We start from the raw sequence: 24,703 nt of genomic DNA, 5'->3' as shown, positions 1-24,703 counted from the left end.
TCCAAGAGTTCAAACAATCAGGCATAACCTAAACAGGTCGTCCCATCACTGACTGATCAGTACTAGCATGCAGATCTACAAGCACGTACAATAGGCATATAAGGCATCCTTCCTAGATCCTTAGCGCAAATCTAGCATGTAGTTCACATATTCTCACTTTATATCATAATATAACATGTATGGGTATCTTTGGGAAACTTACTTGAGTTCGACAGATTGCACGCTTCACACTCCTTGTTCTTTATTAAAATCGTAAATTTTAAATTTTAGAAAAAATATTTTTCTTGTAAAAATCTCTCAAACCCTCGATTTGGGTCCAGACACCCCCGAAGGTGTGTCCGAATCCCTCAAACAAAGGCTCTGATACAAACTTGTAAAATCCCAAAATTTCCAACCAAAAATTTCATTTTTAATGCAATAATTATAAAAATATACGCCTAAAAACAACCATAGTATCAATTCATATCAAAACCAAAGTATGAATAGTGAAAACATGACGTAGTGGGTTCCCCCATCATACCACATACCATATAATAACATCATGCCTAGCATATATGGGTGTTGGCCTACCCCTTTGGTCTCTTTCAATCGGTAACTGCCTAGCATATATGGGTGTTGGCCTACCCCTTTGGTTTCTTTCAACAGGTAACTACCTAGCATATCTGGGTGTTGGCCTACCTCATTCGGTCTCTTTCAAATGGTAACGGGGACTATTTCACCATACTACTACATATCATCCTAGTACACAAAAAAATAAGTCACATATTGCCTAGCATATTTGGGTGCTAGCCTACCCCTTCGGTCCTTTCGACCGGTAACGGGGTCTATCCTACCCCTCCTACCACTATCGCATAACAACATAGCATACTAGCACATAAAGCATAACAGATAATGGAATACCAGACAATTATGACAAAGATAATCATCTCAACTATAATCAACTATTAGTGGACCGACATTGGTGCCTTCGACCCACTTCTAATGGAAGGTAACTCACCTCACACTGCTAAAGCCCGACAGACAAAAATCTAGCTTCTGGATGACAAATTCCCAAACAACAAAAAATATCAAAATTACACTTAATTAATACTTGGGTTCCAATTTATAACCATAAGTCCATGCTTGGGGTAAAAAGAATACTTTACCCCCCCAACCTAGCCTGATTCAAGCCCACGGCCCAAGCTGACCCTCCAAAGGTCCAAAAGCCAAACAATGGACCAAAGCCCAACATATGGCCCAATTTTCCAAATTGGGCCAAAACCTCTACATGGCCTTACCTTAAGGCCCAACCATTTTTCTGGTCTAAACATTTAGTATTCCGATGGTCCAATATCTCATAGTCATCAAGGCCCAGTTATGGCCCATCTATGGCCTAATTTTTCAAATTGGTCCCAAACCCCTCATATGGGCCTTACCCTAAAGCCCATCCAAATATTCTAGTCCGTATACTTGTTCTTGGATGGCCCAGCAATATCCCAATCACTAAAGCCCAACAGAAAGGCCCAACTCAAAGCCCAAACAAAATTAGGGTTTTCACATAAAATGACGATTAGGGTTAAGTGTTCTCACTTAACCCATTAAGGACTTAATCCATTAAGTCCATCACTCTACTAGATCAACCATACATGGTGGTCGGGATTAATCCATAATTCCAATCCAATGGTCCAAACATGCGGGTCCTGGCAATTCGACATGTTTCCCGACAATTCCAAATTAACATACCCAAAATTAGGGTTTTGTAAACCGATATTAGGGTTTCTAGTCCAATCGCGTTCCAGTTAGTCCATTTGTTAAGTTTTTAGGTTAATTAATGTTAATTAAGTCAGGCACAACCCATTACCACCTCGGGTAGTAGTGGTCAACAGCGGCTCATAGCGGTGGCCACCACCTCGCGGTGGTGGTTATAATTTTAGACTAAATATGTCCAACCATCTAAACTAACAATCCAATCACACAATGCACACCGCCACCCAACACGGCGGCTGGTGGCGGCAGACACCACTTCACGGTGGCGGTGGTGGGTTTCTTTGGATTTTTCGGCCATACAAATGCATTATACAACATTTTATCCTAAATAAAACACACATACAATGTAACACACGCACACGCACAACCATCCTTTTGGTGACCGGCGGTGTTACAAGGTGGCAGCCACCATGGTTGGCCCGCCATGGTGTTTACCTTATAGCTTCCAGCCAACAGAAAGTACGCACACACCATTGGCAGCAGCAACACTCGACTTCATACGCTAAGAACGGATGCCATCACCCACCTGGTGGCGCACAACGATCGGAGGACGGCAGAACAACAACGCTAGTGACGGCGACGACGTATACACTTGGCAGTACCGGTGGTGTGATTATCGGCAGAACAGAAGAGGAAGGAGGCGCGTCTTCAACTGAGAACAACGATGGTGATCGTGGATGAGGCGCAGGAAGAAAAGAATGGAGAAATGAGGCGACTTCCACGAGCTATATCAGCAACAACAGAGGAAGGGATCTCCGCTGGCGGTCCTCGTCGTCGTCGGAAAAGGGAGTGGCGACGGTGCTGGATGGAGGTTCACAATGGCGGCATGGATATCGGCCGATGACGGTGGTTGCTTGGCTGATCTGAAAATGAGAGAAGATGGGTGGTGGCGGCTGGTGTACCCAAGTGGCGGCCGACTATAATCTTTAGAATTAGGGTTACATGGCATGGGTGATGGGTTTATATGTCCAGTCATATACAACTTCTCCCATATTTACATTTCCACCTCCTTATCAATTTCTTTCAACATGAATCCATAATTTACCCTTTTAGCCCTGGCCTCTAAAAATCCTTTCATACCAAGTCCAATATCTTACGAAACACCCCTAACTTCTGAAAATCTTTACAAAATAACTCCCAGAATTATAATTTAACCCCGGAAAATCCAAATTATATTCTTTGGCAGCCGAAAACCAACACCCCTTAAATATTATGGATTTTAGGACTACAATTCGTTTATTAATTTTATCTATTTATTTATTTAATAAACCGGATGTCACAACTTGAATGGTCAAATGTTTTTGAAATTCAGTTTTTTTTGTTTTTTTTTTAATTTTACTTATATATGAAACCTATTATCCCTTAATTTACAAAACTTCAATCAAATTTCTTATCTTTCACTATCTTTTTTCTCAAAAACTCTCAACATGTCTTCTTCCAACAACCCAAACAACCAAAAAACACCCACTAGAAACACCCAAGATATTCTTACGATCAACCGATTTATTAGCCCCTGTTTTATAACTATGACGGTATGCTACCGTATTATCCATAACAATGCTCACAACCACCACGACCAATATAAACACAAACACAAAGACAACCATAACCCGTAACCGACTCGGATTTTAATCCATTTGAATTGTTGTCGTCACCAGAATCTGTTCAACAAACACAATCACACCCAGAAACACCCATTTATGATTCCGAACCTGAATTCGTTCAAGAAACTCAACTCACTCTAGCACTGAATAAAAGAAAAGAGGTGGCGATGACTAAAGGATGGGATCTCGAAGAAGTGTTCGTATTGACACAATCAACGATCGATGTTCGTATTGACACAATCAACGATCGTTGTTTCAATGAATTTGGCATGCATTTTACTTCATTGGATGTTGACATGAGATTTTATTATGTGGTATTACGAACAATTTACAACTGATAAATCTAATATTTTTAAGTGTACCTTGTTGTTATGTGTAATTAAAGAAGTAATCGACCTAGAAATGGTGAGTCCGCCTTAGGACCTGTTCCTTGTTTGGTTGTGGACTTAGGGCAGACTCATTAGTATCAACAGCTTATTAAAATTTTAATTACACATAACTGGGGTACATCGAGTGAATCTTAGGAGTGGGTCAGACGCGGAACCAAACACATGACTCCGTTTGAGTCACCATTATTTAATTCATAAGTTTAATTGCATAAATTTTTTCTATGAATTACTTGCTAATGCAATGAAGTCAGGATATAATACAAATGAGATAAAACAAGTAACACTCGACTCGTTATTACTATTGAAGTCTTACCGAATTATCATTTTAAAACTTATGACAAAACTATGCCACCAAGGAAAAGACCAAGACCTTCCAGTAGCGCAGCACCACCTCCTCCGCCGCCGCCTCCACAATTTGAACCGACAATGTTCCAGGCTGCAGTAGCAGCAGCTGTGGCGGCAGCTATGTCGCAAATCGGCACTAATGGCAATGGTGGATCCGGATCTGGTGCTACACCCTCTCACCAGGGTGACAGTTCGGGGCGCACAAAGGAATGCACCTACAAGGACTTCACAAATGGCAAGCCCAATACCTTTAATGGGAGCGGGGGCGTCATCACACTGATGCAATGGTTCGAAAGGAACGAAGCAGTAATCAAAATTTGTGCTTGTCCCGAATCGAGCAAGGTCAAGTACGCGACATTCACTTTCACCGGTAGGGCTCTCACCTGGTCGAATGGCTGAGTTAAGTCACTTACTCCAGCAGTGGCTAACTCCATAAGCTGGGAAGACTTGAATGCATTGATGCTAAAGGAGTATTGCCCGAGGGGTGAAATACAAAAACTCGAAGAAGAACTCTAAAACCTCAGAATGTCGGGCACATATCTTGAAACTTATACTGCCCGATTCAATGACCTAGCACTCCTCTGTCCAACAATGGTTACTCCGTAGGAGAAAAAGGTGGAATGATACCTCTGTGGGCTATCACCCAAAATCCAAGATAGTGTACTGGTCTCGAAACCCGCTACATTTGATAGTGCCATGTAATTGGCATAGCAACTTATCGATCACAGGGCCATCCGTGGTACTGTGGTCGCCACCACCGACCAAGCAAAAGGAGAGAACAACAAGAGGAAGTTTTGGAACAATAAAAAGAAGCAACCGGCACAGGACCCCCCCAAGAAACAACTGACTGTTGCTGTCCGTGCTGCCACTACTGATACCACTCCAACACCACCGAAGCATTATGCTGGAAATCTCCATAAGTGCAACAAGTGCAACTTCCACCACAATGGTGCTTGTCGGGAAATGCACTGCAAAAACTGTGACAGGAAAGGGTATATCCCACGTCTCTGTAAAGAGCCAGCACGACCAAACAACCAAGTTGCCAAAGCAGGGGCAAGCCAAACCTGCTATGGATGTGGTGAAGCTGGACACTTTAGGAGAAACTGCCCCAAAGCACAAGCTCTAAATGCTGGTGGTGTAAGGAGAGTCCTGGAAATAGGACACGGGGAAGCAGTCAAAGATTCTACAGTGGTTACCAGTACGTTCCTCCTCAATAACTCTTATGCGTGCGTACTTTTCGATTGTGGGGAAGAAAGGAGTTTCGTGAGCCACCAATTCAAACATTTACTTAAACAAAATCCCAAGTCATTAAAAGATTCATACGTCGTAGAAATGGCAAACGGAAAGGTTTAGCGCACTAATGATATATACATAGGGTGTACCCTCACTCTAGATAACCATTTGTTCAAAATCGATTTAATGCCAGTCACAATAAAAGTTTCAACATCATCATTGGCATTGATTGGTTAAGTCCAAATCGTGCCGACATTTTATGTTACGAAAGGGTCGTCCACCTTAATCTGCCAAATGGTGAAATCCTTCTCGTCAACGGTGATAAACCTAGTACAAACCTACATATCATTTCTTGCGTCAAGGCTCAAAAGTATCTCTGAAAGGAATACCATGCCTTCTTAGCCCACGTCGTAGATGAGAAACAAGAGGTGAAGGATATTAAAGACATTCCTGAAGTGTGCAACTTCCCTGACGTATTCCCAGAAGATCTGTCAGGTGTACCACTCACACAACAAGTCGAATTCTGAATCGACTTGGTTCCCGGTACTACCCCCGTAGCCAAAGCTCCATATCGCCTCGCACCGGCAGAAATGCAAGAATTGTCTAGTCAATTGAATGAACTTTTAAGCAAGGGGTTCATCAGACCAAGCTTTTCACCCTGGGGAGCACCAGTCCTATTTGTGAAAAAGAAGGATGGATCCTTTCGCATGTGCATCGACTATCGGGAGTTAAACAAACTTACCGTCAAGAATCGATATCCCCTACCCCGAATCGACGACCTCTTCGACCAACTTCAGGGAGCAAGCTACTTTTTGAAAATCGACATGAGGTCGGGTTACCATCAACTGCGTGTTTAAGAGGATGATATTCCTAAGACAGCTTTCAGAATGCGCTACCGCCATTACGAATATGTGGTGATGCCCTTTGGTATAACAAACGCACCTGCGGTGTTCGTGGATCTGATGAAGCGAGTGTGTCGACCCTTCTTAGACAAATTTGTGAACATATTCGTCAACGATATCCTGGTCTATTTGTTGGGTTTTGAGCAATCTAACACTTCCTAATTGTGCATGTAACCCTAATAAACCTTGGATCTATGTTTGTCTAAATACATGCAAAATAATAATTTTTCCAAGGTTCATAGCCTATCTAACATGGCATGGGGTACTTTTAAACATAAAAGAATTAGATGAGATTACATACCTTTTTGATGATGAGTTTGATTCCTAAGGAGTTTGAAGGCCAAGCACCAATAGTGTGAATGCCTCAAATGGAATCACAAATCACCACAAACTCTTGGAAAACTTTGAGAGAGTGTATACACACTATAAAATCGGCCACACACAAGCACACACACTAGTGAAACTAGTGGCTATTTCATGTAACATAAGCATGCTTATATAGTGTACATGATTAGGGTGAAACCCTAATAACCCATGACCTTTCCTTTTCCAAGGATCCATGGGTTAAAAGCTCCATGGATCATCCATGGACTTCCATACAAGCCTAGCCCATTAACAAATGAGTGTTAGCCCACACTATATAAAACCAATAGCCCACAATCTAATTAGTCTTCCTTATAATCTCTAAATTAATTCATAATTAATTTAAGACTAAGACTAATTAAATAACATGACTACATATTAATATATTATAACTTATAATATATTAATAAACATATGTGTATAACTCTCATAAAATTATCCATAAATAGTTCGGGTGAAGTGCAACCCAAATGGACCATGCCGGGTCGGGTCAAGTACATACCAAATAAGTTATGAACTTAGACACATTATCCAACAGACTCCCACTTGGATAAGTCTAATAACTATATTTGCGTATGTTACTTCAGGAACCAACCAGCAATCGTAGCTCTCGAAAACTCTGTTGAACTATGAAGCGCCATTTTAGATAAGTGATCATATAATCCTCTGTTCTCATGATATCAGCAGGACAAATACATGGAACAACGTCGTACTTATTGTCCAACAGTTTGTTTCCCGATTTTCCGATTTGTTTGACAAAGAACTTAATCGAACACATCAATTTAGTTCTGACCGACCGGTACATAGGTCACAACAAAATCATCGAGAGGCCCAAATATCTCTTCTATTTCTAGAAGGAACAGATAAACTTCGACTCATATGCTTGTTCTACTACTTGTTGAACTGTACACAAAGGCACGTTTTATAACATCAAGTTACTGATGCGTTTACGTGCAATCAATGCACAACCAACTCATAGGTAACAACTCATATCTCTAGGTTTGAAGATTTATATGATATTACCGTCTCACAATCACTCGAGATAAATTCCATGAAGTGATACAAGTGAGCATGGGTTTATTCCAATACTCATAACTTATGAGCACTCATGAATGTTGTAGCAACCATTGCTATGACTAAACCGATTTAGCCATCTACAAACTCGATTCATGACAGTCTTGATTCATACATACTTCCAACATATGAACGACTGTGGAGTGTTTAAATAACTTAGTCATTCGGAAATAACCTAGCTATTTTGGAAGTGAAAACACGCAAAGTGAAACACAATAATAATTGAATCTAATATGGTCTCAGAACCCTTTTGAATATAAATAGAACCACCTTTTATTTATCATCATATTGATTACACATTATTCATTGTATAATGTTTAAAATAATCAACTTATGACTTGAATAAAACAACAGTCGTCCGATGCTCCTAGCATGTACACTTTGTTTTTCTAAACAATAGTTATGCCATACTCCAAGTATGCATACTTTGTTTGTCTATGATCCTTACATTCTGATGTAGATCAATTGAACATGATTCCAATGATACTCATTTCACAATCCCAAATCCTTATTGTAAATGTATGAATTCCTAATTCCTACCATTTACCAAAAATTTGTTAGATTTTAAACTTATATGCACTGATCCTCTCATAATGATTATGCACAAGGTCACCAAAACCTTGTCATCAGTCATTACAGAGTATTCCAAAGAGGATCAACTCAATGGAAATGAAGTCACATATTCAAAGTACATTGCTTTGGACATCCTTCTTGCATTAAAGTTTTCTAATCTTACATAGATTGAATCACTTCCACCTATGGAGACATTTCCATAGTCCCATTTTGACTATCACTTCTGAACAAGAGTTGCCTCTTTTCAGAAAATGTCAATATGGTCCTGCCAAAATTAACACTATGCTTCCAAATGTCCCTGAGCAACCAATCTTTGGCAAACCTCAGATTGTCCTCAATAATTGCTTAATCACTTTAGTCAGATCCAGTTCTAGACTTTTTCCCTTCTAAATGCCCTGAGAATTTGGAAAATCTAGAAAGGATGAATATTATAGCACATGAAATCAAACCTATATCCGAAGCATATGGGACACGATTCATGATGTCTCACATAAAGACATGATAGCAGACAAGTCTTTTGCTACAATATTTTTTATTTGCCATGTTTTCAAAATTTAACTATGAAGAGGGATGCCGTAATCATAATCAAAATTTTGAAAACGCAATATATATATAGAATTTCTTCAAGTTGAACCATTCCAACATAACATTCATATATATATATATATATATATATATATATATATATATATAGATATATATATATATTTCTTGACTAAAGATGATTTAAATCTCAATCTAAGCTTTAGAATTGAAATAAAGTATAATTTCCTCTCCCTTAATTATAGGAAAACAACTTTTCAACCCCTGCAACTTCACGAATTGAAACTTTTGTTTTCTATAATTAACATTGCTAACTTGCAACACTAAATGTAACAATCATGCTCCCACTAACATGATGATTATCAGCATAACACTTATGCTCCCACTAGCTCTGACATATTTCCAGAAATTTGTTGGACGTCTGAAATTTAGATTCATACACCCTTTCTTAGATAGCTCACATGTGTGTCTAACCAATTTTCAGAACTATGAAAAGGGATGTCGTAATCATAGTCTCAATTGCTTAGACATTTTCCATTTCTCACAAGTCCATGTTAGTGTGCCGGTTAACCACACACGCTCCACTAACGACTTTTGAAAATGCAAATAACACAATTTCTATCTACTAAAAATCTACTTAGTGAAAGCGTTTCCTCACCATCATTTTCATGAATCAGAGAGAAACCTTATGACACTTAGATTTTATAGTGTATGAGTTCCTATCCATGTGCATTTGTCAAAACCATAATCACAAGATAAGGTTAGTGATAAATTCAGCCTTACATGGATTAAACTTGTTCAATCTTAGTTTCTTGTCACCTTGGTAGCACAAGGCCCACCAATGCTTCCAAGTTGAACTCTGATAACTCACATGAAAATTCAACTTATTTGAAGTAGGTACAGAAATAAGAATTATTTCAACACGATAGGTTGCAAACCTTAAGTCGTGTGCTAGTGATAAATTACAGATTATACTCTTGATTAAATCTTGAAACTCTTTCAGGATCTTTAAGACTCCCACTGTCCCCTTGACATATAAGTTTCCCCAGTCAAGAACCAATTCTTGACAAAACAAATATTCAAGGGACAGTGCGGATTCTTATCAAGACTAAGACTTCACACAATTGGTCTTAGTTGATCTTTGTCTCATCCAAGACATCACAACTTACCAATCTCAAATGTACAAGAGTAGAAAACATTTTACTCTTACATTTGACTAGTGTTAATAAATCTTCCTTTATGTCACTCAAAGTTACAATCTTGGAGTATGACTCTAAGAATTGTTTTGGAACGAAGTATGACTCATCTTCTTGATTTTAACCAATCCAAGAATTCATGACCTCTCTTCTTAGCCATAACAATGCACTAAGACGTCCTTAGAGTATGAATTAGTGAGATGGTTTCATAATCATTAAGATGATCATGAAATACGATACTAAAGTACTCTCCCATCCTTTCAGATTTGAGAAACTTTTATCTTTCTGCCTAATTTGATTCTTCTCATTTGTTTTGTCATAGATTGTAACCTTTCCAATGTTACAGAATTATACTTAACCTCATAAGTATGATCATATTTACTTATCTTTAGTAAATCATGACAAATCAATCTTTATGGTGGACCTTGACCAGCGCACACCCAGTGTACATAATTCCTTAGTCCTTCAACTGACTCACATATACATGTGATCAAAGAATTAGTCTTAATTTTCAAAGATGAAAATTCTCATTCATCATACAATACAACTTGTATGATTCCAAGTTTCTGTCCAATTGAAACTTGGGTGATGAAAAACTTTCTTCATTTGGTAAATTCAGACACTACCACAAATGAAAGAATCAAATCCACTTTCCAATATTGCTATTACTGGAAACATATAAGCAACAATTTTCCACAGATGTCATTGTAAGGATATTTTTAAAATAAATAAAATTAAAACCCTTTTTTTTTCTTTTTTTTTAAAACTTTGCGGAAAAACTTATCCTTACAATCCACATGAAAACCTTGTTGTTATCTATTCATAAGCAATATATTATAACTCTTAAGCAACAGCTCAAAATTCTGATTACCAAACCATGCGATCTAAACCCACCTTCGCAATCAGAATCAACATATACTTACTTTAAGCTTCCTATCTTTTCTTTGATTCTTAAAAACATCATCATGTGACCCATTCACATTATGTAATAAGAATCTCCAAATAGGAACTTAATAGAGTTAGACAGTGGACTTTACCCGAAGTAGAGTCAAACCTCTTGACTTGATCAACCTTATGACCTTTCAGGTGAATAGGGCAGCTTCGCAACCAATGCCCCTTCGTTTGGCAACAAAACACATGGACCCTTTGGTAATGGCACATGAGACTATCTCAGACATAGCCTTTCTCTTTACCATTTGGTCAACCGAGTTGACTATGGCCGATCCCTTTCCATTGGGAAGAGAAATCTTTTTCTAGATATCTAATGCTACCATTGTCAATGTCCATTTAAGACTTGGGAAGTTGTTCTTTTAATCAAAATTTTGCTTTACTGGTGTTCCAAATCATTGTTGAGTCCACAACACCAAGAGAATAGATAACATCATTAAGGGTCATGCCATAGTCTGTCTCATAGTAGTCCCAAAGAGACTCGCTATGTTACTAAGAAAGTGATTGAACATCCAACTTTCACGAGACTTTGACACCCAACTCTCCCGGCTTGTCAATATGTGACTTTATCTCCAAGATGTGAGCACACATAGACTATGCTTGCCAATAGGGATTGAGTGACTTTAAACTTTTCAAGAACTTGTGGGTGAGGGAGAATAATTGGAGCAGGTGGAGGAAGTGAAGCATGATGTTGAGGGACACCATCTTCAAGAGATTTGGGAAGATAAAAGTTGTCTGAACCAAACATCTATAATGGGAGAAAATCAAGTTAGTTGATTCAAAGTCCTTAATATAACACCCAATATGAAATATTAAGGCTAGGACCCAACACAATACTTTATAATTTGGAAGAGGGATGCCGTAGTCCAAGCTATAAAATATTTGAAGGTAGGCGAATGACGATTCACCAATTTCCACCATGAAAAACGAAATAATTTATTAGGTTTTAATTGGATTTGAAATTCCTAGATCTTTTGAGATTCATTGAACTTTCCAATGGCATGTTTCAATCTCGAGTGTGCCCTCTCAAATTTTGTGACTGGGATGCCGAGGATCACAAAACAAGGTGTGAATAACCATGCTAATTCACTTGGTATCCACCTTATAGACCGGCTTCGTGAATGAGGCCTACTAACGGTAAAACGACTTGTTCTTATACATATATATAATAATTAACCATTAATCTTATAATAGTATAAGGGTAGAATTTTAACTTTTAAAACTTCTAGGGTATGGAATTAAAGTGTGTTAAAGCGTGTGAAACTTTTCCAAATTCCAAAACTTGAGGGCAAGTTTTGTAACTCTTCAAAACTTTTCATTTCATAACTTATGAATTAAAGGTTCATAAAAATGAAGACTCTTCATTTTATGTAACTTATGTGTTTTTAATGTGTGTTAAAGAAAAGTGACCTTTGGATATCCATAACTTGAGGACAAATTATGGACTCCATTAAAACACATAAATGATCAAGAATTAATCCTAAACAATTCAGCAAATAATTCCTATCATCTTCTGAATTCATAAGAACATGAACATGATTATCAAAGTTTCAATAATTATATGAACACATACAAAGCATCAAATTTTGATATATGTTATTGTAAATGGATTAGAACAACCATTACACCAACTAAAATAAGTTTTAAAACATCAAAACAGTTTAGGGTAAAGTTTCTAGTCCATTTCCAGCAGCAAAAGTCGAAATTCTGCATTCTGATCATTCTACTCGCCGAGTGCACGAACCTACTCGGCGAGTAGGATGAATTTTTCCTTGTACTCGGCGAGTCCCCCCATGGACTCGACGAGTCCATTAGCCAGACAACAACAATTTCAACTTTTTTCACTATTTTGCATCAAGTATCAAACAAGCAAGCCTAGGCTCTGATACCACTGTTGGGTTTTGAGCAATCTAACACTTCCTAAGTGTGCATGCAACCCTAATAAACCTTGGATCTATGTTTGTCTAAATACATGCAAAATAATAATTTTTCCAAGGTTCATAACCTATCTAACACGGCATGGGGTACTTTTAAACATAAAAGAATTAGATGAGATTACATACCTTTTTGATGATGAGTTTGATTCCTAAGGAGTTTGAGGGCCAAGCACCAATAGTGTGAATGCCTCAAACAGAATCACAAATCACCACAAACTCTTGGAAAACTTTGAGAGAGTGTATACACACTATAAAATCGGCCACACACAAGCACACACACTAGTGACACCAGTGGCTATTTGATGCAACATAAGCATGCTTATATAGTGTACATGATTAGGGTGAAACCCTAATAACCCATGACCTTTCCTTTTCCAAGGATCCATGGGTTAAAAGCTCCATGGATCATCCATGGACTTCCATACAAGCCTAGCCCATTAACAAATGAGTGTTAGCCCACACTATATAAAACCAATAGCCCACAATCTAATTAGTCTTCCTTTTAATCTCTGAATTAATTCATAATTAATTTAAGACTAAGACTAATCAAATAACATGACTACATATTAATATATTATAACTTATAATATATTAATAAACATATGTGTATAACTCTCATAAAATTATCCATAAATAGTTCGGGTGAAGTGCAACCCAAATGGACCATGCCGGGTCGGGTCAAGTATCTACCAAATAAGTTATGGACTTAGACACCTTATCCAACACTATTCGCGAAGCATAGAAGACAACAACCAACATATGCGACTAGTATTGGAGACTCTAAGAACTGAGAAGCTTTATGCTAAATTTTCGAAGTGCGAGTTTTGGCTCTGAGAAGTGGGATTCCTTGGCCACATAGTTAGCGTGAAAGGGATACATGTGGATCCCTCAAAGATCAAAGCGATCGAAAACTGGTCAGCACCGACGACGCCAACTGAAATCCAACAATTCTTAGGGCTTGCTGGATACTACCAAAGATTCATCCAGAACTTCTCCAAAATCGCTAAACCACTCACCACCTTGACTCAAAAAGGTGTGATGCTTAACTGGGGAGATAAACAAGAAGCCGCCTTCCAAACGTTAAAACAAGCAATATGCAGCGCGCCGGTCTTGTCTCTTCCAGAAGGAACCGATGACTTCATGGTGTATTACGATGCTTCAAATCAAGGTATCGGATGTGTGCTCATGCAGAGAGGGAAGTTCATCGCTTACACGTCAAGAAAACTTAAGACACACGAAGTTAATTATACTACCCACGACCTCGAATTAGAAGCAGTAGTGTTCGCCCTAAAGATCTGGAGGCACTACCTCTACGGAAAAAAATGCACTATCTTCACCAATCACAAAAGTCTTCAGCATATCCTCAATCAAAAAGAACTCAACATGCGGCAGATAAGATGGGTAGAGTTGTTGAACGACTACGAGTGTGAGATTCGCTACCACCCGGGCAAGGTCAATGTAGTGGCTGATGCCCTAAGCAGGAAAGGAATATTTTCGGGCCGCCGAGTAAAATCCTTAACCATGACAATCCATTCCCACCTGGCCACCCAAATCAAGGAAGCTCAACTAGAAGCCTTGAAACCAGAAAATCTGACATGTGAGACATTAAGAGGGATGGATAAAAACTTAGAAGTCAAGGATGTTGGAGCACATTATCTCTTGAATTGGATCTGGACAGCGAAGTTTGGTGGATTCCGAGACGTTGTCATGAATGAAGCACACAGGACTCGATACTCCATCCATCCCGGGTTAGATAAGATGTATCTAGACCTCAAGAAGTTATACTGGTGGTCGAACATGAAAGCTGAGATTGCTACCTATGTGAGCAAATGTCTGACTTGCGCCAAGGTCAAGGTGGAATACCAGAAACCCTCAGGACTACTACAACAACTTGATATACCAGAATGGAAGTGAGAACAAATAACCATGGACTTCATAACCAAGCTGCCTAAGACATCAGGCGGACTTGATACCATATGGGTAATCGTCGACAGACTGACCAAGTCAGCCCACTTTCTACCAATGAAAGAGACCGACAAGATGGAGAAACTGACAAAGTTGTACATCAAGGAAATCGTGAGATTGCATGGGGTACCAAAATCCATTATCTCAGATCGGGATAGTCAATTTACCTCGCGATTCTGGAAATCACTTGAGAATCCTTGGGAACTAGATTGGACATAAGTACAGCTTATCACCCACAAACCGAAAGGCAGAGCGAGCGAACCATACTGACATTAGAAGACATGTTGAGAGCCTATGTGATAGACTTTGGTAAGGCATGGGATACCCATTTACCGCTTCTCAAATTCTCCTACAGTAACAGCTATCACACTAGCATCAAAGTCGCCCCATTCAAAGCTCTTTATGGTCACAAGTGTCGATCACCCCTGAGTTGGGTAGAAGTGGGGGACACTCAGCTAGCTAGGGGGTAAGTCCCTAATAGCATCCTCACTGGTCCTGAAATCATAAGGGAGACCACATAAAAGATTGTTCAAATTCGGGAAAGACAGAAGGCATCCTGAGATCGGCAAAAGAGTTACGCGGATAAATGACGCAAAACCTTGGAGTTCCAGGTCAAAGGTCGGGTACTAGTGAAAGTTTCCCCTTGAAAAGGAATGATACGTTTCGGTAAACGTGGGAAACTAAACCCAAGGTACATCGGACTGTTTGAAATCCTTGCCAGAATTGGTCCCGTGGCGTACAAACTCCGACTACCACAAAAACTTAATAACGTACACCCTACCTTCCACATATCAAACTTGAAAAAGTGCCTATCCGTCGAGACTCTCGTGATACCCCTCGATGAAATTGAAGTTAATGAGAGTCTCCATTTTGTGGAGGAAACAGTTGAGGTTATGGATCGGGAGGTCAAAAGAACGAAACAAAGTTGTATTCGCATAGTGAAGACTCGTTGGAACGCTAAACGAGGACCCGAGTTTCACTGGGAATGCGAAGATCAAATGAAACAAAAATACCTGCAATTTTTCCCAAACTCTTGAAGTCCCAGTCAGAAGGTAAATTTCGAGATGAAATTCCCTCTAATGGGGGGATGATGTGACAATAGTCTATTTCAGGTCAAGTCAAAGTCAAACAAAGTCAACGATTCAAACTGGACAACTCAATTAACCCTTTTATATTAGTGTTTACGTTATGTAATTATTGTACAGCTCACTATTTTAATGAGAAAACATCATTTGGAAAATTCGTGTGTTTGAATCTCCTTAGCCGTAATAGCGCTAAACAATGAACCAAAGAGATAAAACACTATTGCACACTCTTCGGGAGTGAGTAGGACACTAAAACATGGCTTAACGGGGTTTACGGACCTTACATTGCGAAGCCGGATGCTCAAAAAGGTCATAAATGGAACCTATCTAAATCTCTTTCACTCTATCTCTCTCTATTAAAAATCTCTCCTAAATCTCTCTCAAAGTTTCCTGTAACTTCTTGTAATCATTCGGGTCATCCCGACCCTTAAGCGAGTCAAAAATCTCTTAAAATGGGGTTAGAATGGGTAAAATACCCTAAAAGACCCGAAACCCATTTACAGGGGCGAACCCTCTTGGACCGAAAGCGCCTAGGAACCAAAACCCCTACTGAGAACCGAGCACTGCTGAGGACCGAACCGAGACCATGACCCGAACCCGAAGGTCCCTTCGAACCGAACCTCCTCTCGGTCTATTTCGCTTCTCGCCTAGGTTCGCTTCTGAAAAGCTCGCATCTGACAGGTTCGCCTTCGGTTCCAACCTTCTCAAGGCCGAACCCTCGCACCTTCGGTCCCATGCGAGAGGCTTCACAAACGTCACCTTTTCTTCCCGGTTTTCGACTAGTTTTACGTTTTAAGCTCGTTTTTCTTCGTTTTAACGCGAGATTTTCACCCAAAACTTTATTTTAACAATTAAAACACATAAAATCATTAATTCCCACGTTTTTAATACAAATATTATCCAAGAAATTAGTGGGTGAAGTACAAAAAGGTGGAGTGTTGACTTATCTTTGATTTATGACACAAGCAACCACCACACCCACTCCATGACTAACCCACACACCTCCCCACCATACCTTGTCACTTCCTTGTACTTTTTCCCTCTATCACAAGTCATTCCCACGTTCTTAGAGCTGGACACTCATCCTCTCTTCTCATTCTCACTCACTTGCTCTCATTTCACCAAAGATCAAACTCAACTTTTCTCTCTAACTTTCTCCCTCAAATTCGGGATTCCAAGGCTGATAATGAAGCTTTCTTACACTCTTGGTAAGTATAATTCATCCTCCTTGTGATAATTACACTTCAATCTACTCCAATCATAGATTGCTTACAAAGATTCCATCACTTTGGTGTTAGATTCTCGAAAATTTTCTAGGCATCTTCAAGTGTTCTTAAGTTGAACACTTCTCATCTCCAACACTCATCTACTGAAACCATTTAAGGTGAGTTCATACCCCCTACATTTTCATGTTTTCTTAAGTTTTAAGGGGGGGGGGGGGGGGAATACAAGTTAAATCACCACGAACACAACTAAATGCTTCTAACAGCTTTCATCAGAAAAGTTGGACTCCATTCACGGACTGTTTTGATCAACTAAAACATTTTAGTTTTCAAAACTGTACAAGTTGCAATTAGTTCAAGTTCTTAGATTTAAAATGGTTACTTGCACATTTCCATAAGATTTTTCTACAATTTATGGTGATTTTTACAAAACTGCCTATCATTTCAAGAACTAATCCGGACCAGTATGTGTTTATGGATGTTTCCCACCTAAGTTGGAGGTCACTAAAAATCATGGGAAAATTTATGAACAAACTAAACTCATTTTCCTAACTCCCAGAATTTATGGATTCTGATTTGGACCTGTTATGAATTTTCTATAAATTTTCTAAGAACCGTAATAGAAAATGTTAATAACAGAAAAATGCTAACAATTTCATTTCACCTTGTAACATGTCGAGCAAGGTGTATATCTTTATGTGAATATATGTTATTTCAAATAAATGACATTTTGTCTTGGTATATAGACATGCATCAGTTAATAAAAAGATTTTGATATATATATATATATATATATATATATATATATATATATATATATATATGGAATATAAAAGATAACAAATTGTTATAATCAAAGTAAATCCATTACATACAAAGATTTGAATAAAATATGTTAAATATAGTTTACGTACATTACCACTACTACCCTTGTTTTGATGATCTATAATAGGTATAGTTTATGATACATTACATAACACACTCATACAAAAAGGGTACATTTATACAAAAAGGGATTTTCATTACATTACATGTAAATTCGTTAATGACTTTGTGAGACATTCGCGTCGCATTTACCAATAAGTCTTGTCTTGTAACCAGAGTCTACTGTAGGGAGAGTATGATAGTTGTATATAGATCTATATTGGGTTTGACAAACCCACACCTTAACTGCATGCAACAGTTAGACCGGCAGGTCTGGGGTGACAAATGTCATAACATTTCCGACGCTTGGAAACGTTGTTTCAGGCCAACTAGGTCATAGCATTGTTATAATAACTCACAGAAAGTATTAACAAACATAGGAATCTACGGGAATTTCATTTAAATTAAAAGAGTTTATATCGATTTAAACTTGCATTATTTACTATAAGTAAGAAAGGTTACTTATACATTTCGGTCTCTGGATATAAGACTACATTACACATTTTAAGGAAAATATCGGATTTTTCTGGAACAAACACTACATTTACAAGAGAAAGGCTTTTATCAATATAAAACAAAAGCTTATGACCTCACCAACCTTTGTGTTGACACTTTTTCAAACAACTTGTATTCTTAGGAAATCACTAAACAGGTAACCAAGTGCATTTTGAGGATGGGACGTTAAGGCGTCAAACATTTCATATTTTGTCAACATATTGTAATTGATTTGGAAACATGTAATTCATACAATGATGTAACTCTTTCAATTATATATATGTTGGTTGTGTTTGCTTGAATCACTATTGCCATTGTGGTTATGATACTATACAAGAAGTCCTCCACCCCCGGATGTTTCCTCCATCCTTGGTTTGGGGGTGTGACAAAACACCCCTAACTTCTGAAAATCTTTAAAAAATAACTCCCAGAATTACACTTTAACCCCGGTAAACCCAAATTATATTATTTGGCAGCCCAAAACCAACACCCCTTAAATATTATGGATTTTAGGACTACTATTCGTTTATTAATTTTATCTATTTATTTATTTAATAAATTGGATGTTACAACTTGAACGGTCAAATTTTTTTGAAATTCAAGTTTACTTTTGTTTTTTTTTTTTAATTTTACTTATATATGAAACCTATTATCCCTTAATTTACAAAACTTTAATCAAATTTCTTATCTTTCACTATCTTTTTTTTTCAAAAAGTCTCAACATGTCTTCTTCCAACAACCCAAACAACCAAAAAATAGCCACTAGAAACACCCAAGATCTACTTACAATCAACCGATTTATTCACCCTCGTTTTATCACTATGACGGTACGCTACCGTATTATCCATAACAATGCTCACAACCACAACGACCAATATAAACACAAACACAAAGACAACAATAACCCGTAACCGACTCGGATTTTAATCCATTTGAATTGTTGTCGTCACCAGAATCTGTTCAACAAACAAAATCACACCTAGAAACACCCATTTATGATTCCGAACCTGAATTCGTTCAAGAAACTCAACTCACTCTAGCACCAAATAAAAGAAAAGAGGTGGTGATGGCTAAAGGATGGGATCTCAAAGAAGTGTTCGTATTGACACAATCAACGATCGATGTTTCAGAAGATGTGAAAATAGGAAAAGACCAAAAACATGATTGTTTTTGGATGAGGGTTACTGTTACACTCCCAAACCGAAACGACGAAAACGTTCGGGGTGGAGGACGTCATGTATAGTATCACAACAATTGCATCATAGTAATCAAAGTAAACACAACCTGAATTCGTTCAAGAAACTCAACTCACTCTAGCACCAAATAAAAGAAAAGAGGTGGTGATGGCTAAAGGATGGGATCTCAAAGAAGTGTTCGTATTGACACAATCAACGATCGATGTTTCAGAAGATGTGAAAATAGGAAAAGACCAAAAACATGATTGTTTTTGGATGAGGGTTACTGTTACACTCCCAAACCGAAACGACGGAAACGTTCGGGGTGGAGGACGTCATGTATAGTATCACAACAATTGCATCATAGTAATCAAAGTAAACACAACCATTACATTAAGATATGAATAATTACATTTGTTTGATACATAGTTTGTATACATCAAAAGCATAAAAAAAATAAGTAAAATACATGTCTCTATACACTCCGTCTTCTCAAAATGTTGCAGGAGTACCTGATTACTGATTTCCTAAGAATACAAGCGATTTTTGATAGAGTATCAGCATAAAGATGGTGAATTCATAAGAATGTTTGTGTAGCGTAAACCAGTCATTGAATTCTATAAAAATGTATGCATGTTTCCCAAGAAAATCCAATATTTTCTAACATGTATGTTTGTTACTGTATTCTGTTCGAATACCTTGACTACCACTTATATGTATAGTATGTTTTGTTTGGAAACCCTGGCTACCACCAGTATGTATAGTATGTTCTGTTTGAAAACCCAGGCTATATGTTCTATTTGAAAACCCTGGCTACCACCAGTATGTATAGTATGTTCTGTTTGAAAACCCTAGCTATATGTTCTGTTTGAAAACCCTGGCTACCACCAGTATGTATAGTATGTTTTACTATTTAAAATAAAACCGATTATTGTATCCCTGGAATCCTCAAGTGTAATGTATAGTAGTTCTATTAATTAAAATAAAACTAATGAAGAATAAAATCCCATAAACAAAGGTTAGTTTATACTATTGTGAGTCGTATAACCATACTTGATATGACATAGTGACCTTTACGATGTTCTTCAAGTGTCGGATATATGATGTTTGTCCCCCCAGGCATGCATGCCTAATTGTAGCTAGCAATTCAGGTGTGGGATTGTCATTCCCAAATAGATCTATTCACAAATCTCATGCTCTCCCTCCAGGAGACTCTGGTTATACTAACTGATAGGATTTATTTCGTACCCCGAAGGGTAAAATGAAAGAGATGTCTCACAATCCTGTATTAACTAGTTTACGTGTGGTTCTGAATTGTTCTCTTGTATTTGCATCCGTTTGTATACTTGTAATGTAACAATAATTATACATAAATAATTATCTAATGTTGTACCCTTGAAATTCGAAAGTAGTAATGTGTATCATAAACTAAACTGTGACAACCCGAAATTTCCATTTTGTACAACATATGAAGTCAATAGAATTCAGAACAGTTATTGTTAATTTTCATACTATTTGGGATAAGTTTGAGTATTCTTTGATTAACACTTTAGGAGATGCTAGGAGAGGGGATGTCCTAGTGATTATTGTGCAACAATAACATTTCATACTCCAAGAAATTGGAAATATACGACGCCAAACATGGAGTTTGCGGTCCAAAACCCTAAGGGGTATATATATGGTCCTTAGCCATATTTATTCATTTGTTCCATTTCCATCTAGAGAAAAACCCGATTCTCTCTCAAGGATCTTCAGCTTTTCATCCCAAATCGTAAATCCTTCTATATAAGAGTATAATAGGGCTTGTAATGTGTCTTAACATCAAGAAATCACAAGGAAACATCAAGATCAAAGAGTTTAAGGTCCAAGAACACCTTGGACCGTAAACCCTTCTTTAAGAGCCAAAAGAATGCCCTAGTCCCTTCCCTTCCTTGTGAAACTAGCCTAGACTCATACCTTAATGTGTATACGACTTGAAAGCACAAAAATACCATGTCCATGAGAGATTACGGCCGCAATCCCTAAGGGATTTGGTCTTAGGGTCGTAAACTCCTCAAATGGAGGTAAAGGGTGCCCTAATCTCTTCCAAGGACTAATCCATCAAGTGGAAACACTTCTAAGGGACATGTAAGGCTTCAAACCATCAAAGGATCAAGAGCTTAGGAGATTACGGCCGTAAACTTAAGGGTTTACGACCGTAAACTCATTGTGTTATGGTCCTTGGGGAGTAAACTCAAGAAAGGGGGTTCTTTGGAACCCTAAACCCAATAGCTTTGTCCTACAACAACTTAGATGCAATCCTTAGGACTTATAACACTTATATAAGGTGTTTAGCATGTTCTAGGATGTCTTAACATTGTCAATTAGTAGTTTAAAGACTAACTGGATACATATATGTGATTATATTTTAACTAGGATCTTTGAGTGTGTACAAGTCTTCACTTGACACTTAGCAATCCTACATCGTTCAGTTCTTCCAAACCACCACCTACAGGTGAGTTCATACCCCTTACTCAATGTTTTAAATGATTTTAAATGCTTTAATGGGGGGGATACAGTTAGAAAACAACATGCTATAGAATCAATCATATGTGATTCATAACTATGTTTTCATCCAACTGATTTCACATGCTTCAAAATGTGATACATGAAATGGTTTTCAGTCTTAAAATGTTTTGTTATCAAATGAATTACTTTTGAAATGACATCAAGTCATTGTTATTTATTTTTCAAAAATCTTAAATGTTTTAGAAAACCTCTTTCATGTCCTTCGTCAAATCTATATCTATACACTTATGTTCACATATATATATACATATATATATATATATATATATATATATATACATACATATATATATATATATATGTATGTATTGATATGAAATCTTTCATTCTTCAGTCAGATCCCACACTCTTGAGTAGCAAGGGTGTATAAACCTTCTTGGACCACAAATACATTCCAGTAAACTATTATAGGGATAGTTTAGGGGATACAAAACATTATTCCTATTTCAAGGAATCACACCAGAGTCAGTTCATTCATGAGTCTATACTAAATTCTATATGAAGAGATATGCTTACATGGATCCTCTTACATGGATACACTTACATGGATACTTGTACCTAGACACTATACGATGAGATACTATTACATACTTTACGTGTGGATTAGTTCTGTCTATCCTAGTACAAAAGGATACTGTACGGGACTAACCATTCTGGCACCCACCTGTGAGGAATAGAGGTAATGAACATCTACGAATGCCTACGGTTAATACTTATACTAGGGGTACCTTCACGCGACTAACCATTCCTACGACCTGCTATTAGCTACAGAGGAAAATGAACATCTACGGAGGTTCAAGGTTAATACTTTTCGGCAGTCGTGATGTCGTGTTATCCTAATACAAAAGGATAATACTTATATGGCTATATTTTCCCTATTACTTTTATTTTGTGATATGTTCACATAAACGATGAGGTAGACTATATATTGTTAATAGTAGTCATGCAGGGGAAAAACCATCTTTGTTATAGCAAAACATTCAAGTCTTGGTACAAGACTACTTTCAAAACATTCAAGTCTTGGTAGAAGACTACTTTCAAAACAATCAGGTCTTGGTAGAAGACTACTTTTATACTAGTAGGAAATATGGGATTTTCTAGTGTTTTCACACTTATATCAAATGTTTCAATCAAAACTTTACATGGCATTCATAACAACTTTCCAAAACAGAGTAATGACACTTAAATACATATGAATTCACCAACTTTATGCTGATCTACTCTTTCAAAATAACTTGTATTCTTAGGTCAGCAGTAGACAGGTACGATGACTAGGTTTTGAGAAGACGGAGCAGACAAGACTCGTCTTTTTATTTTGATTACATATTTTGGTGTCTTATTACATTTGAAAGAACACACATGTATTAACACTTTACTTTTAATGCAATGGATGATGTTGTTTCTTGTTTACTACTTTACACTGTTATGATACTTCACATGACATCCTCCACCCCTGAAAGTTTCCGCCGTTCTTGGTTTTGGGGTGTGACATAAACCTGTCATAGTTTATATGTCTGTTAATGTATAAGCTCTGAATTTGTAAAATTGTGTATTGAAATCCCAAACTATACCTATTATAGTTTGCATGTATATTGTGTACTTGGTTCGTGTATTGATCTGAAAATTATGCAATTATGGTTGTACATTGAAAACGTCCCTTATGCACGACATGATACAAAAGGGATAAAATATCTAAATATTTTATAAAACATGGAAATCTTTTGGTTGTATCTATTGCATAAGTTTTAAACCTGTTGAAATTCTTTTGTATAAGTTCATAAAAATCATTTGTCTTTGGCTTGTATCCCCCCTGGACACATTAAAAATAGTAAAACCATAGGGGTATGAACTCACTGTTGGTTGCATGAAAATTCAGATAGCGAAACTGGGAATGAAGACCCTTGGGTGGATGCACGCGATACTTAACGAAATCCTAATAACAATTAAATACATATATGTATCTGAATTAGCGATTTTGTTAGAGAAAGTGTTAGAATAACACTTGCTTTTGGTTAAGGAATGTTACCGGGACTTGATTGAATCGGGGAAAGAAGGTTTTCCAGTCAAGTTCACCACTTAGGGAGGATTTGCGACCGTGAAGGGGGTTTACGGCCGTGAACAGCCTCTTGAAGGGGTTACGGCCTTTGAAGGTTTGAAGTGTGTACATCCGTAAACTCAGGAACAAGTATGTTGGATTCGATGAAAACATGTTTTAGATGCTCCTAAACAACACCCCAAGGTGATTCTTGAAGGTTTTTGGAAGAAATGAGGGTGTTTTGGGGTTTACGGTCGAGAGGTAAAGAAAGAGAGAGTTTTCGGCCAAGAAAGTTCAAATGAAGGTGGGGGTCCCATATATATAGGCTGGGGGTATGGTCGGTAGTGGGGGGCACTTGGCACTGGCCGTAAACTGGTTTA

This window comes from Lactuca serriola, chromosome 5 (genome assembly GCF_051521515.1).
Source record: "Lactuca serriola cultivar US96UC23 chromosome 5, Lser_US96UC23_V15, whole genome shotgun sequence".
Taxonomy (NCBI): Eukaryota; Viridiplantae; Streptophyta; class Magnoliopsida; order Asterales; family Asteraceae; genus Lactuca; species Lactuca serriola.
This window is presented reverse-complemented; position numbering follows the sequence as displayed.